Below are 13897 nucleotides of genomic sequence, written 5' to 3'. Positions count from 1 at the left end.
TTTTTTTTTCCATTACATAAAGCTTTTCAATATGGTGTGTGGTGTGTCATAAAATTAATAGCACCTACCAAACTGCTGTGTTCAAAGTGCTCCAGAGTGTAACCTGGGCAGCGTTCCACTCCAATTTTTTTTGCCCTTCACTCGCTAACTTCCCTCTGTCTCGTGGACTCGGATGTGCGTCATTGCTTACGTTGCATAAGTGCCCTCTACTGGCGGAACTTGTGCATAAGGTTTAAATGAAATGCACTAAGCCCTTGATCACTTGGAATTCACTATGGAGCTGATTTATTATTTAAAACCCTTTTCTACTTATGAATTTGTTTTATGCATCATTCTATATGCTTATAAGTTGAGAAAATATATAAAATCCTATAGGTATATGAGCTGTTGGAGAAAAATAAAATTACACTAATTAAAATATCAATAGTATAACTTTAACATAAGGTAGCTACAAGTATTATGCGATTATGTCCACTTCACGAAGTGGAACGCACTTAGAAATGGCGGCAGGGATTCCCCGAGGGGAAGTGCTTAGGGATGTTCGTGAGTACTTGTCTAAAATTGGAGTGGAACGCAGCCCTGGATGAAGAAGACATGTGTCGCCCCTCGCATTCCCCATTTCATTGTTTTATAAAACAGCAAATCTTATTGTCGTATACGCTTATAGCCTGAGTATGCCCATTCCTCTTTGTATGATTTTGTAAATGATTTTTTGTATTACAGAAACATTAAAGGGCACCTATTATGCAAAATCCACTTTTACATGGTGTTTGGACATAAATGTGTTTTGGCAGTGTGTGAACGCAACCACCCTACAATGATAAAATTCCACCCACTAAAATTCGGCCTTGGGACAAATCCAGCTCATCCGGCCAACAAAGTCATTATAGGGGTTATAGGGCCTTAAATTGGAGTAAATTGTTATTAAAGTATTAAATAGAATAGGTCAGAAACAAAGGTCCTTCCTCAGGCGAGTCTGCCAGGGTGGAGCCGATGCCATCAGAGTGAGCTCTGAGAACCATGTCTGGTTGGGAACCATTAGGACTTGTTCTTTTTCCTCCCTGACTTTGCACAGTGTCTGTGCAATGAGGCTCGCTAGGGGGAAATGGATACTTGTGTAAGCCCTGGGGCAAGCTGTGAGCTATTGTGTCCGTGCCGAGGGGGGCCTCGGTCAGGGAACAGTGGAAGGATCCTGGCAAGCGAACAGGTCTATCTGTACTTCCCCGAATTTACTCCATATCAGCTGGACCACCTGGGGATGGTGTCTCCACTCTCCAAGGAGCATAACCTGTTGCGAGAGCACATCAGCTGCACGATTGAGGTTGCCTGGGATGTGAGTAGCTCGCAGCAACTTCAGGACATCAGGACCGGGAGATGGCAGGCAAGTTGTGACATGCAATGGGAGCAGATGTTGACCTGGCGATTTATATACGCCACAGTTGCTGTGTTTTCCATCCAAACCAACATGTGATTGCCCTGAATCAACGGTTGAAACTCAGTGCAGTTGATGGGCCAGTGCTGTCTAGGCCCTGTCCAGGGTCCAGAGGCTGCGTGCCCATTACATACAGCGCCCAGACTGTCCCTGAGGAATCTGTTGTGACAACATGCCTGGACACTTGTTCTAGGGGAACTCCTGCCCGTAAAAACCCATGGTCTGACCAAGGGCTGAATAAACTGTGACAAATCGACGTGACGGCCACACATTGTGTGCTGCGGTAACCATGCCCATCTCGGGACTCGAGCCTGAAACCATTGCTGAAGCAGTCTCATATTCATCAACCCCAGAGGCGTGCCATATGCCCTATGCCATATAAAATACTTTTGTGCTTGAACAGTCTCAACTGACATGCTGTTATGGTGATCAAGTCTATCTCCACAACAAGAAAAGAGATGCTTTGCACAGGGGACAGCTTGCGTTTTTTTCCAGTTGACCCGAAGACTAGGTGTTCGAGGACCAGGTCCCTGTGTGCACAGCAACTCTCACGAGCTAGGATTAGCTAGTTGTAGAAGTAGTTAAGTATGCGAATGCCCACCTCCCTCAGAGGGGCAAGGGTGGCCTCTGTGACCTTCGTTAAGATGTGAGGAGACAGTGACAACCCAAAAGGGAGGACCATGTACTGATATGCTTATTCTTCGAAGGTGAACCATAGAAATTGTCTGTGCTAAGGAAGGATGGAAACATGAATGTTCGCATCCTTCAGGTCAATCGCTGTGAACCAATCTTTATAAGAGGATGTGTTTCTGCATTTGAATCTTGAACAAAAGCCTTGTAGAGGGCCTGATTCAAAACTCGCAGATCTAAGATTGGTCTTAACCCACCTCCTTTCTTGGGTATGATGAAGTAAGGACTGTAAAAGGCCTTCTTCATCTCGGCCTGAGAGACAGGCTCTATCGCGTCTTTTGCTAGGAGGACAGTGATCTCCACCTGGGGTACAGCGACGTTCTTGCCTCGTACTGAGGTGGAAAGCACTCCACTTTACCTGGGTGTGCGCCTAAAAAACTGAATTGCATAGCCGAACCGGATTGTTCTGATGAGCCAGCGTGACAGGCTGGAAAGCTCTAACTCAGTACTAGAGGCACCAATGGAACAATGTCCGATGTACCCGAGAGTGGTAGTTCAATGTGAGGGGGGGGCAGAGGAAGTCCCGTCAAGAGGCATCGCATCCCTTGTTACTTGTGATGAACAAAGTGTCAAAACACCTACCTTGAATACCGAGGCAAAATGTGCTTTATAATCTCCATCTGCTTCTTCACTGGCAAGAACTGTGGGACAATTCGGGACTGTGGAGGAGTCCACTCAAGCCCGATGTCTGCTGTGGCCCGGGAAAGCACGGCTACCAACTCTGTGCCAGCCTCAAACTGTGCTGTCACACCCGAAGGTGTGTCGGAAGACATAAGCCTGCCCTCCGATGCTGCGATTGACAGTTTGTCTTCCTCATGAGCCCTGAATGAGAAATGAAACTCGCCAGTGGGCAAAGTTTGAAGTGTGTGTCATGCATGCTGGCCACCTTACATACCTGTATGTCCAGGGGTGTGGCCAGACATGCAAATTCCACACTCCAATTCCATAGGACTGTTTTCTGAAAACATCAGAGGTGTTTAGGGCACCCAAGTGCAACACTTAGTGTCTTTCACTTGACACAATGTCGAAGTGAGTGAGAGAATGGGAATTCTGAATTTCATGCTCTCATAAAGTATCATTTCAAGCACCATCATGGATAGATGGATTACTAGTACAGCGAACCAAGTAAAAGTCATAAAACCGATGTTATTTGTGGAGTGAAACATAAACCTAATAAAAACAGCATTCTGATGCTTCTTGTGTTGATTATTCTGTTTCATTGGTTGTGACATTATCACAGTTGTGACCAATAGGCTCAGTACCATATAACTGTCTGATTGACATAAAATCAGTTGACACAGTATCAGATTCAGATGTACACAATTTAAGCAATTACATTCAATTTGATTATTAAAAAGTAAATCATTTAAAGCACATGAATGTCAGCTCACCTGTAACTCATGGTGATACCTGGACTGAATGTGTTCACCTCAAGACCTTCACAGTCACTGCGGTCTGCTTACAGAAAATCAATTCATTAATTTCTTCAGAATGTGACATTTTTAACCGCAAAACACTGTAGCCTATTTTGTATTTTTTTTTTTTATACACTATATTTAATTATGCATTGCATATATTGAGAGACACAATTTTGTATGATACATAAATATAAATGAATTTTCCTACACATTATCAGCTATGATGGAAATACTGGTTTATTTAACAAACATAACTGGCTAAAGTCCCTCCAAATCAAATGTGTCTTCAATGTGTAATTTATTATTTGACTATTTGGTTGTGAATAAAATCCCAGGAACATTTTCATGGTGCAAGCTGTCAGAAATGTGCACTTCGCCCCATCTTTTCATTTATTCATACTGTTTATGGACTAATTAAAAATATTCCAGCTGTCCCCAATATAAATTTAAACACTGACCAATAGCAAATTAACATCCAGTTCCAGGACCAGTATTTTCTCATAGCGTACAATTGAAAATACTCACCTGCTTTTCCAGCACAGCTGAATTAGCACAAAGGAATTAATGTTTAAGCTGAATTGTGAGCTTGTGGTTTTAACCTCATATACAATGTCTTGTTACACCCATGGGACAAGGGTCTCCTATACATACAGTTTCTGATAAGCAGGAATTTATGCAAGTGCTGAATACAGCACATCTTTAACAAATGACTACTCTACTTTAAGATGCAAGCTATAACATGCAAAACAGATAATTAAAATGTTTATACTGTATGTCCTGCTGTAGCTAAAGGTAGAATTCTATACCTACATCTTTTACTCTTAAAATGTATTTATATGCTATAAGGTGTGCCTTTAAATGTACTGCCCCAGTGACAATCTAAAGCTAATTTTTTTTCCACATTTCTTTCTGACAGTGCAAGAATGAGCTAAATCTTACAAAATTCTTCTGTTGTGGATGTAAAAACAATTTTTTTTTGTTAGGGTTTCTGTTTGTTTTGTTTCCTTTCTCACACAAATAAGACCTCATAAGAGTTGGAACATACAGACTACTTTCATGATACTTTCATTATTCTTATGTGATGGATTTTGGAACAACATTAAGGGTAAATAATGATTGAATTTTATTTTGGGGGTTGAATAATTCCTTTAAAAGTTATACTTACAAGTTATACGACCAGAGTTTCTTGGGAACTCAAAACAGCTTTAAAGCGGGAAAATAGAGATATAGAAAAATCAGTTGAATAATAAACATACAGTGGGAAAAAAAATAGAACCGTTTTTATCTAATGTCAGAAACTGGTTCTTGTGCAACTTGTGATTTTTTTTTTTTTTTTTTTTTTTTTCCCTCTCTGTCAAATGGACTGAGTGACTTCAAACTAATCTCTGAGAGAGTTACAGTAAGCACTTTGTGTCATATAAGGAAAAAACTCAACACTGATACTGTACAGTTCACAAGGGCATTGCTAAATTGGGGGAAAGGTGGGACTGATTCCTGCTGCCCAGAGCCACAGGGGCCCCACAAAGATTCTAGATTTCTAGATTTAAATATGTTTACACTTTTAACAATTATGATTATATGCATAGTGTATTTGTTATTTTTTTTACTGACTGTCCTAATAAATAATAATAAATAAAAATAAATAAATAAATGGAAAGCTACAAGTGTACATATGTAGCTAAATTTTTTGCTGATCCGAAAAATGATCCGATCTGTGACTCAAAAGCAGAGGTGTCAAGTAACGAAGTACAAATACTTTGTTACCCAAAATTTCTACTTAAGTAAGGTATCTATACTTTACAGGAGTAATTATTTTTCAGCTGACTTTTTACTTCTACTCCTTACATTTTCACGCAATTATCTGTACTTTCTGCTCCTTACATTTTAAAAATAGCCTCGTTACTCCTATTTCATTTCGGCTTGTTTTCATTCCGGCTTGTCATCGTTCAAAAAAAGATAAATAGCGCCATCCTTCATCCTCCGCAAATTAAGCTACAGTAGGTAGTTCGGTAGAGAGACGTTTGAATAAATTAGCGTTTGCGATTGACAATGTTGTGATAAGTAGGCTATACTAATTTTGTAACTCGTTACCCACAACACTGGACATAGCAGACATATGTACATTTTGACATCTGTGTTTGTGTGTATTTGACTATTCAGGCGCAAGAAGAACTGATCACGCCCGCGACAGAGAAAAAGCGCGCACACGAGAGGGCGCTTCTGTTGTGTGCCATTCAGCATGATTCCGCCTATCCTGCCTTCACAACAAGTTAATCGATAAAGAATTGTAATTGAATTGTAATTTTGTGATAGGACAATCTTCAACGATCATTTGGCTGTAAGCTGAAATTAAATTCATCCCGCCAAAGTGGCTAGTGGGAGTGGCTGTCTTACCCGCCACAGCTGAAATCTATCCACATTTGGCGGGTGTTAATGTCAAGCCCTGTTACTAAGCCTGCCCTGGGTACACCAATTTTCTTGTCCATTGCCCTACAGATTTCTGCAGCTAAGCTTGGATGTACATTTACATTCCAATAAAGGTTATTGATGACATGCCTCTGAAGTTTGACTTTTTGCACCAGTACAATACTTATAGGCAACTAGTCATTATATCTTCCGCTCCATGAAACACATGTTAATGTTCAGCAGTACACATATATTGTTCTTTAATGTATTTGCATTGTACTAAAATGCGTTCATTTTCAACGGACATATATGCGGCTGAAACAGGTAGCCTAGTGCATCCCAAATTTTTCAACATTAACATTTTAATATAACATTATAGTCATTATGGCCTTTAGAAAAATGTTTTTTTTTGAGGAGGTGGGGTAGGGCACAATAGGCGCGGCCTAAGCTTTTGTCCTTAATGGCATTTTTTTTCCTTACATTACTTTTATACTTTAAGTAGTTTTGAAACCAGTACTTTTACACATTTACTTGAGTAAAAAGCTTGAGTTGATACTTCAACTTCTACAGAAGTCTTTTTAAACCCTAGTATCTATACTTCTACCTGAGTAATGAATACTACTGACACCAGTGCTCAAAAGCCATGATCTACGCCAAGATTAATAAATGCTATAAAAGGTGTTCATTATTAAGCAATTTTTGTGCATATCCGATTGAACTTGGTCAGATTTAGTATGAATGGAAAAAAATCACATGAAATGCAATTTTTGTAAATCTGTTTCGAGCTACATCCATATGTGGTTTGAAATCCTGTTCAAATCGCATATCTGGAAATCCGATTCAGTCTGACTGCTCTGATCGGATTTCACATATTTTATGTGACTTTCTCACGCCACTTAAAACAAATATTAAATGTTGTTATAGGAAACATGCTGAAAGTAGATGCAGAAACAAGGATGCGCAAAATGACAATACAAAGGAGACGACAGCTCAGAATAAAGCCACTCATATCAGCCTTGTTCCTTTCTATCGCTGCCTCATTATAACGTAGGAGTCCAGCACGGTGGATACACATTGTCATGTTGTAAATAAGACAGCATCTGTATTGCAAACCCCTCCATGTTGCGGTTGTTGTTGTTTTTTTGGTGTATGCCTACCAATGCAACGTCATTGCCATAGAAACCAATTCAGATATTCCAGAAAATAAAAGAGTGGCACAGTTGCAATACACAATATGGACATCAATAATCTTAGATCAGATTTCAATCGGATAAACAAATAATCGGATTTGGACTGACAGTGTGAATGTAGCCTTTGTTCTTTTCAACTGATGCATTGCGTGGTCCGATTTGTGTGCCCCTTTGAACACAATTACAAATGCGGAAAAGCAATCTTTTTGCTGTCTTATTAAATAAAGGCATTTTTATTATGACTGTTAAAAAGGGCTATGGGCTTCAAACACTTCACTGATTAAAAAAAAAATAAAAAATGCAGCCCAAAAAGACAGAATAAACAGAGGAGCATAGCAAAGAGCACTAAATTACCAAAAATAGTATTACTTTTGTTTCCATCAGCCGTTTACTGTCCTGCATATCTTGACGTACTAGGTAAGTGTTACCATTAGCAGAAGTGTGCCATTAGCTACTGATGCAGACAATTCTGAACCCTGTCAGATTATTACACCCCCCTCCTCCTCCCACACACACACACACACACACACACACACAAGTCCCCAGTATAGGTAGGTTTAGGATTAGGTGTGAGGGTGGGGTTAGGAATAGGCAATCAGGTAGTGGCTTCAACAAGAGGGGTAATAATTTGGCAGTAAGACAAAATTGGGCACAACACTGGCATTGTACTGAATTTATTTAAATATATGCTCTGCTATCCGAGTGAAGCACAACACTGTGTTCATATGCAGATCACGATACAGTGTTTTTCAGCGTCTCAGAGCAACATGGTTCATTACCTGTGAACCAAGCCGCTCTGAGATGCTGAAATTACTGTTATCATGAGCTGCTTGCTTGTAAATTGCTGAAACTGGCAGTGCATTTATTTGCTGGCAAAACACCAAAAGAAACACTGTTAAGTGAAAAGAGAGATTGCCTGCGCTTGTGACATGATCATTAAGACTGCAGTAAAGACTTTCACAGATGTGCGGTTTGCATGTTGCAGCATATTTAATTAAATATCTTTTGTAGTGGAATTACAGTTAGACCACATAAAGAGACCAATATGCTCAATCAACAAGACCAGGGCCCGGTTGAATGAAAGCCCTTAATTTAAGAAAAGTTCTGTTATGCGTTGCAACAAAGTCCTTATTTATCATTTAGCCCTAAAAAATTAAGGGATCAAAACAGGTCCCTTAAGTCATCTGCTGAACGCAAACATGATGGATGATTTCATGTTAAGTGAGGATGAGGAAGTAGCTACCGATGTGTATTTTTAGCGATCGAAATAAGCCTGTTCAAAGTATGACGTGAAACAGCGTGTATTGTAAAAAATAAAATTGAATGAACACAGCGTTTTTTTATATTTTTATCACTTCCACTATGCACTTGAATTAACTATCTCATAGCAGGCTTTTGCCTTGTTCGCAAGAGTGCCTTTTTTTTGTCCTTGGTCCAGTTTAGTTTAGATTTCTTTTTTTTAGCGCACAGGACAAGGCGTCGAGCCGTGCTGCATATAGGTCATCGAACGCATCATTCAATGAATAATCTCCAAACAGGCAAAGTGGCATTGATGCGTAAGTACAATATAAAAACAATGAGTTGGACTAATATAATGTAATTTAATGGAAAACTATGTGAGTGGCGCGGCGGGATTTTAAGTATCCTCCAGTGTCGTAGCTAGACTCAGAAACAATGTGCTTGAATTTTAGTATGCTGTGTGTTGTCTGTCAGACTGCCTTCAAATATCGTAGAACAGTTATTTAGTAAATGTTAAACTTGTTTAAAAGTCAGTGGTCCGTTATGTTCTGTTTATTGTGGGAGATTTCATAACTATAGCAACTGCTTCTCCATTGCCGTGTTTTGCCAGAAACTATTGCGAAATGCTTAGTATAAACACTTAGGTAAGGGTGACAGTTAAGACGTTTGTTGCAACACTCTTAAAGAAATCTCTTGCCTCAGGGATTTTTTTGCTCTAAGGGATACCCTTACTTAACAGGTTTCATGCAACCGGGTCCAGGAGTCAAAGTTAAAGTTCAATCAGTTGACAGAGAGTTTACTGAAGACAAAGTTCTCCACACTTCCATAGACCGTGGAAAATGAGTAAGAAGATCCAGCCTTGAACTAACTTAGGATACAGAAACGCTATTACTTATAGTCATATGGGTAATCAGTTAACATCATTTCTACAGGTTCTGATAGCAACATCTGAACATGTTCTTCATGCAAATTAGGTTATTTAAAGACATTATCTTTTGCAGACTTTGTTCTTTTTACGTAAGAAACTTTGGTAAGGGTCAGAAGTAAGTCATAAACTCTTCTCGTCTGGGACGCTGTTGAATTCTCCTGGAGACTATTCCTTTGGCATGGTCACATGACTCTAATAATAATAAGCAACCCCTGCAAGCACAATTAAATAAAACATAGGCAATATCTTTTCCCTTCAAGGCTGAGTTTTGTCAGGACTTCACTAGAACAGAACATGAAAAGTACATCCACACAGAGCCCTGATACAAAGTTCTACATGTGATTCACTGTCATAGTTTAAAATATAGTGACTGATGGTGCTATAGTAGATCCTAAAAAGAATTACACATGCTAAGCATGCATATGTGTTAGTGGCTACATCCTAACTAACAGGGAACGTTCTCGTAACTTTAGCTAACGGTCTCTCAAAGTTATGAACAAATGTTCTTCCAGGGACGGTGATAGAACCATTTGTTCAATGTTACCTGTTATTCAGTAATGTTCTCAAAAGGTTCGCACAAAAACTTTATTTATTCATTGTTTGTAGAAGGTTTTTTTTAAATGTCCTCATAATGTTGAAATAAAATGTTCTTAGAACAAGTTAAGTTGGATGTTACACAGCAAATTCTCCTGTGTTTAATTAACATTGCTCAGTGTTCATATGTGTCACACTACTGAAACAGTGTTGGGGTTTATTAGATAATTAAGTGATGATCGAACATTAGTGATGAAACACTGAAGGAAAGAGGAACAAACATTTGGTCACCATTATGGTGATCAGTGTTTCGTGTAGTTGGGCTCTTGACTCTTGATTGTTTTGTTAGTTTTAATAGTGCTTTAATAGTGTGTTCAGAAAACACTTGTAATGCAACAGAGAATGTCGAGATAAAACAGCATCAGATGATGTTAGCTGTTAATGTCATCGTGAAGTAGTCTGACCACTGATCAGAAGTGTGTTTTGTTATTAATTTGTTTTAATAATGTGCTACTTACTATTTGACACTACTGTGAGAATCTGATATTCTGAAAATCTATGAAACCATTTAGACTCTCACAGACATTAACAATTAGCATATGAAACTCAACAATGTTGACATGCTTCATGTCAGTGTACAAAAATCATTTACTGCTCCCAGCATGCATTTCAGCATGAATAAATTATGCAGCTGTATTCTTTTACTATTTATATTTGAATATTTTTGATTGTCACTATTGTTGTTGATGAGTTTGTATAATGAGTGTTGATGTCTAAGTGTGTGTCTCAACTTTTACACTAGAGGTTGCAGTGTTTTCTTCAGTGTTACAAGTGAGAGAAGCAGTCAGGCAACAGGAGGAAAAACATACTGTAAGTGTTTTTGTGTTTTTCTCATTTGATTTTAGTGCTGTTCTTGTTGCTAGGAAACTTTGTTTTGTTTATGTTCATGTGCTGAACTCACGTTTGTTCTTGATTCACTAAATTACGCTGTATCAAGTTGGTATAAACTGTGAAGTACCGCGGTAGAACTAAAGTCCGACAAGTCACTTGAGTATTGCTCTTTTCTTTCCTTCCTCTTTTATACAGCTTCTTTTCATCTCTTTGTTTTTATGACCTGTTTTAGCTATGTGCTTCCAAATTCCTACTATTACTAACACTCGTAAATCACGTGCCACACATTGGAAGCAGTGCAATCCTAACAACCTGTGTATTTTACCCATGTCCTTTAGTATATTACTTTCTGTTCCTATTGGTCTCTGGAATTGGCAGTCTGCTGTAAACAAAGCAGACTTCATTATATCTATCACTACTCATTCAGTTCTCCATCTCATGACTCTGACTGAGACCTGGATCAGACCAGAGGACACTGCCACACCGGCAGCCCTCTCCTCTAATTTCCCTTTCTCCTACACCCCACACCAGACTGTGAGGGGTGGTAGTACTGGTTTGCTTATGTCCAATGAATGGAAGTTCAATCCTTTACCATCTCTCTGTGGCAATAGCTTATTTGAATTGCATGCAATTACTATCACCTACCCTGCTAAAATCCATTTTGTAGTTGTTAATCGTTGTTAGACTGCCCTTCTCTCAGTTACTGAAGCCCTGAGACTGGCAAAAGCAGCTTACAAATCATCAGTACTCATCATGCTGGATCTGTCTGCTGCTTTTAACACAGTTAACCACCAGATCCTCCTGTCAACCCTCGTGACAAAGGGCATCTCGGGATCCGCACTCCAATGGTTCAAGTCTTACCTCTCAGGTAGGTCCTTCAGGATATCTTGGAGGGGTGAGGTGTCTAAATCGCATTATCAGTCGGGTACCTCAGGGCTCAGTGTTTGGACCACTTCTCCTCTTCATCTATATGTCATCACTAGGATCTGTCATTCAGGAACATGTTTTTGCTGATGACACACAACTCTGCCTATTATTCCAGCCAGATGATCCAACGGTTGCTGCTCGCACTGCAGCCTGCCTGACAGCCCTTTCTGCCTGGATGAAGGACCACCACCTTCAACTCAACCTTGCAAAGAGGGAACTGCTTGTGGTTGGTGCCAACCCAACACTTCATCATAACCTTTCCATTCAACTTGGTTTGTCAACCATAACTTCTTCCAATACAGCCAGGGACCTTGGAGTGGTGATGGATGATCGTTTAAGCTTCACAGATCATATTGCTACAATGGCCCGGTCCTGTAGATTTGCCTTATACAACATTAGGAAGATCAGACGCTTCCTATCGGAGCATTCCACACAAATTCTCGCCCAAGCTCTTGTTCTATCCAGACTGGACTATCGTAATGCTCTCTTGGCAGGCCTTCCAGCATGCTGTCAAGCCTCTGCAACTGATTCAGAATGCGCCAGCAAGACTGGTCTTTAATGAGCCGAAGAGAGTGCAGGTCACACCTCTCTTCATCAGTTTGCACTGGATGCCAATAGCCGCTCGCATCAAATTCAAGGCTCAGATGTTTGCCTACAAGACAACCATTGGCTCTGCACCACTATACCTAAGCTCACTACTTCAAACTTATTTGCCCTCCAGAAGCTTGTGTTCTGCAAGTGAATGGTGCCATCCCAAAGAGGCACAAAATCACTCATGGACCTTCTCCTTGTCTGTTTCCTGCTGGTGGAATGACCTGCCTAGCTCTATCTGAGCAGCTGAGTCTTTAACCATTTACAAAAAACTGCCAAAGATACATCTTTTTCGTCAACATTTGACCCAGTAATATTAGCACTTACTTTTTAAATTAATTTCTGTTCTCTCTCTCTATTTATTTACAAAAATAAATAAATAAATAAATAAAAATAAAAAACATAAAAAAATGTCAAGGATCAAGAGCCCAACTAAAAAAAGGCTGATCACCATAATAATGACTTCAAACGTAACTTATTTTCAACCAGACCTCAACATCTAAACCTCTGTTAATTCTCAATAAGAACCTCTGTAGAGGTATGACAGAAATGAAGTCAAAAACTGGTTAGTAATTAATTAAGTTGGTAATGCTGTTTGTTTAATCTTCCTCTGCTGAGATCTCGAAAGATTTAACGTCTTTTATCTTCAGCTGATTTCATCTAAGGCTGTGGCTGAAGTCAGTTGTAGTTTATGTTCTTGTTGTTTTTCTTTCGTTCAGTGATTCTGTTTGTTATCAGCAGGTGTTCAAATGTTTCTGGAACATCAAAATAACCTTTAAATGACGTTCTATTAACATTAAGGAAACTAGACATTTTTATGTTCTTGGAATATTACAAATCAACATTCCTATAATGTTGAGTTATTAATAAAAATTAAGTTGAAAGAATGTTTCAGGAACATCATAATAAACTTGGGGGAAAAAAAAAAAAAAAACATTCCTCTAACATTAAAGGATTAGTTCACTTTAAAATGAAAATTAGCCCAAGCTTTACGTCCACTCATTATAATGGCAGTGAACCAACAAATACGAAGCTCAAGAAAGTGCATCCATCCATTATAAACGTACTCCACACAGCTCCGGGGGGTTAATAAAGTCCTTCTGAAGTGGAAGGGGTAGAATGTAGCGTAAGCATTTTGAACTGCGAGAGTTTTACACTTTATTCATAAGTTGAATACGGAAGGCGGTCTGGCGGAAGTTAGATATTTCACTTTAACTTGTTAAATATGGATATTTTTCTTACACAAATGCATCGCTTTGCTTCAGAAGGCCTTTATTAACCCACAGAGCCATGTGGAGTATGTTTATGATGGATGGATGCACTTTCTTCAGCTTCATACTCGCTGATCCTGTTCACTGTCATTATAAGCTTATATGCGTCAGGATATTTATTAATATAACTTTGATTGTGTTCATCAGAAAGAAGAAAGTCATATACACCTAGGATGGCTTGAGGGTGTTGTGGCAAATAAAAAGACTATCACTGCGTAAGAGACAAACACTTTAAATTGTCTTTTAAAAATTCTATTTCTTACAAGAAGGTCAGACAGTCATACAGAGACAAAGTTGCTGCAGAGTGTGTGACAGAGAAAGAGTGCTTCTTCTTACCCTTATATCTCTTTGTAATCTTCAAGGCTGAAGCCTCTGCCCAA

At 39.2% G+C, this 13897-nt stretch overlaps 1 long non-coding RNA gene across 1 annotated transcript; it reads left to right on the top strand.

Annotated features, from left to right (window-relative positions):
- Window positions 1–10649: 10649 nt before the first annotated feature.
- Window positions 10650–12081, top strand: LOC127516596 (uncharacterized). The gene is made up of 3 exons (XR_007931035.1): window positions 10650–10707; window positions 11513–11596; window positions 11771–12081. It is a non-coding gene; the product is annotated as an uncharacterized LOC127516596 (long non-coding RNA).
- The last annotated feature ends 1816 nt before the right edge of the window (window positions 12082–13897 follow it).

Source organism: Ctenopharyngodon idella, chromosome 7 (assembly GCF_019924925.1).
Source record: "Ctenopharyngodon idella isolate HZGC_01 chromosome 7, HZGC01, whole genome shotgun sequence".
Taxonomy (NCBI): domain Eukaryota; kingdom Metazoa; phylum Chordata; class Actinopteri; order Cypriniformes; family Xenocyprididae; genus Ctenopharyngodon; species Ctenopharyngodon idella.
The sequence above is the reverse complement of the archived record's forward strand: the minus strand, read 5'-3'. Positions and strand labels throughout refer to the sequence as shown.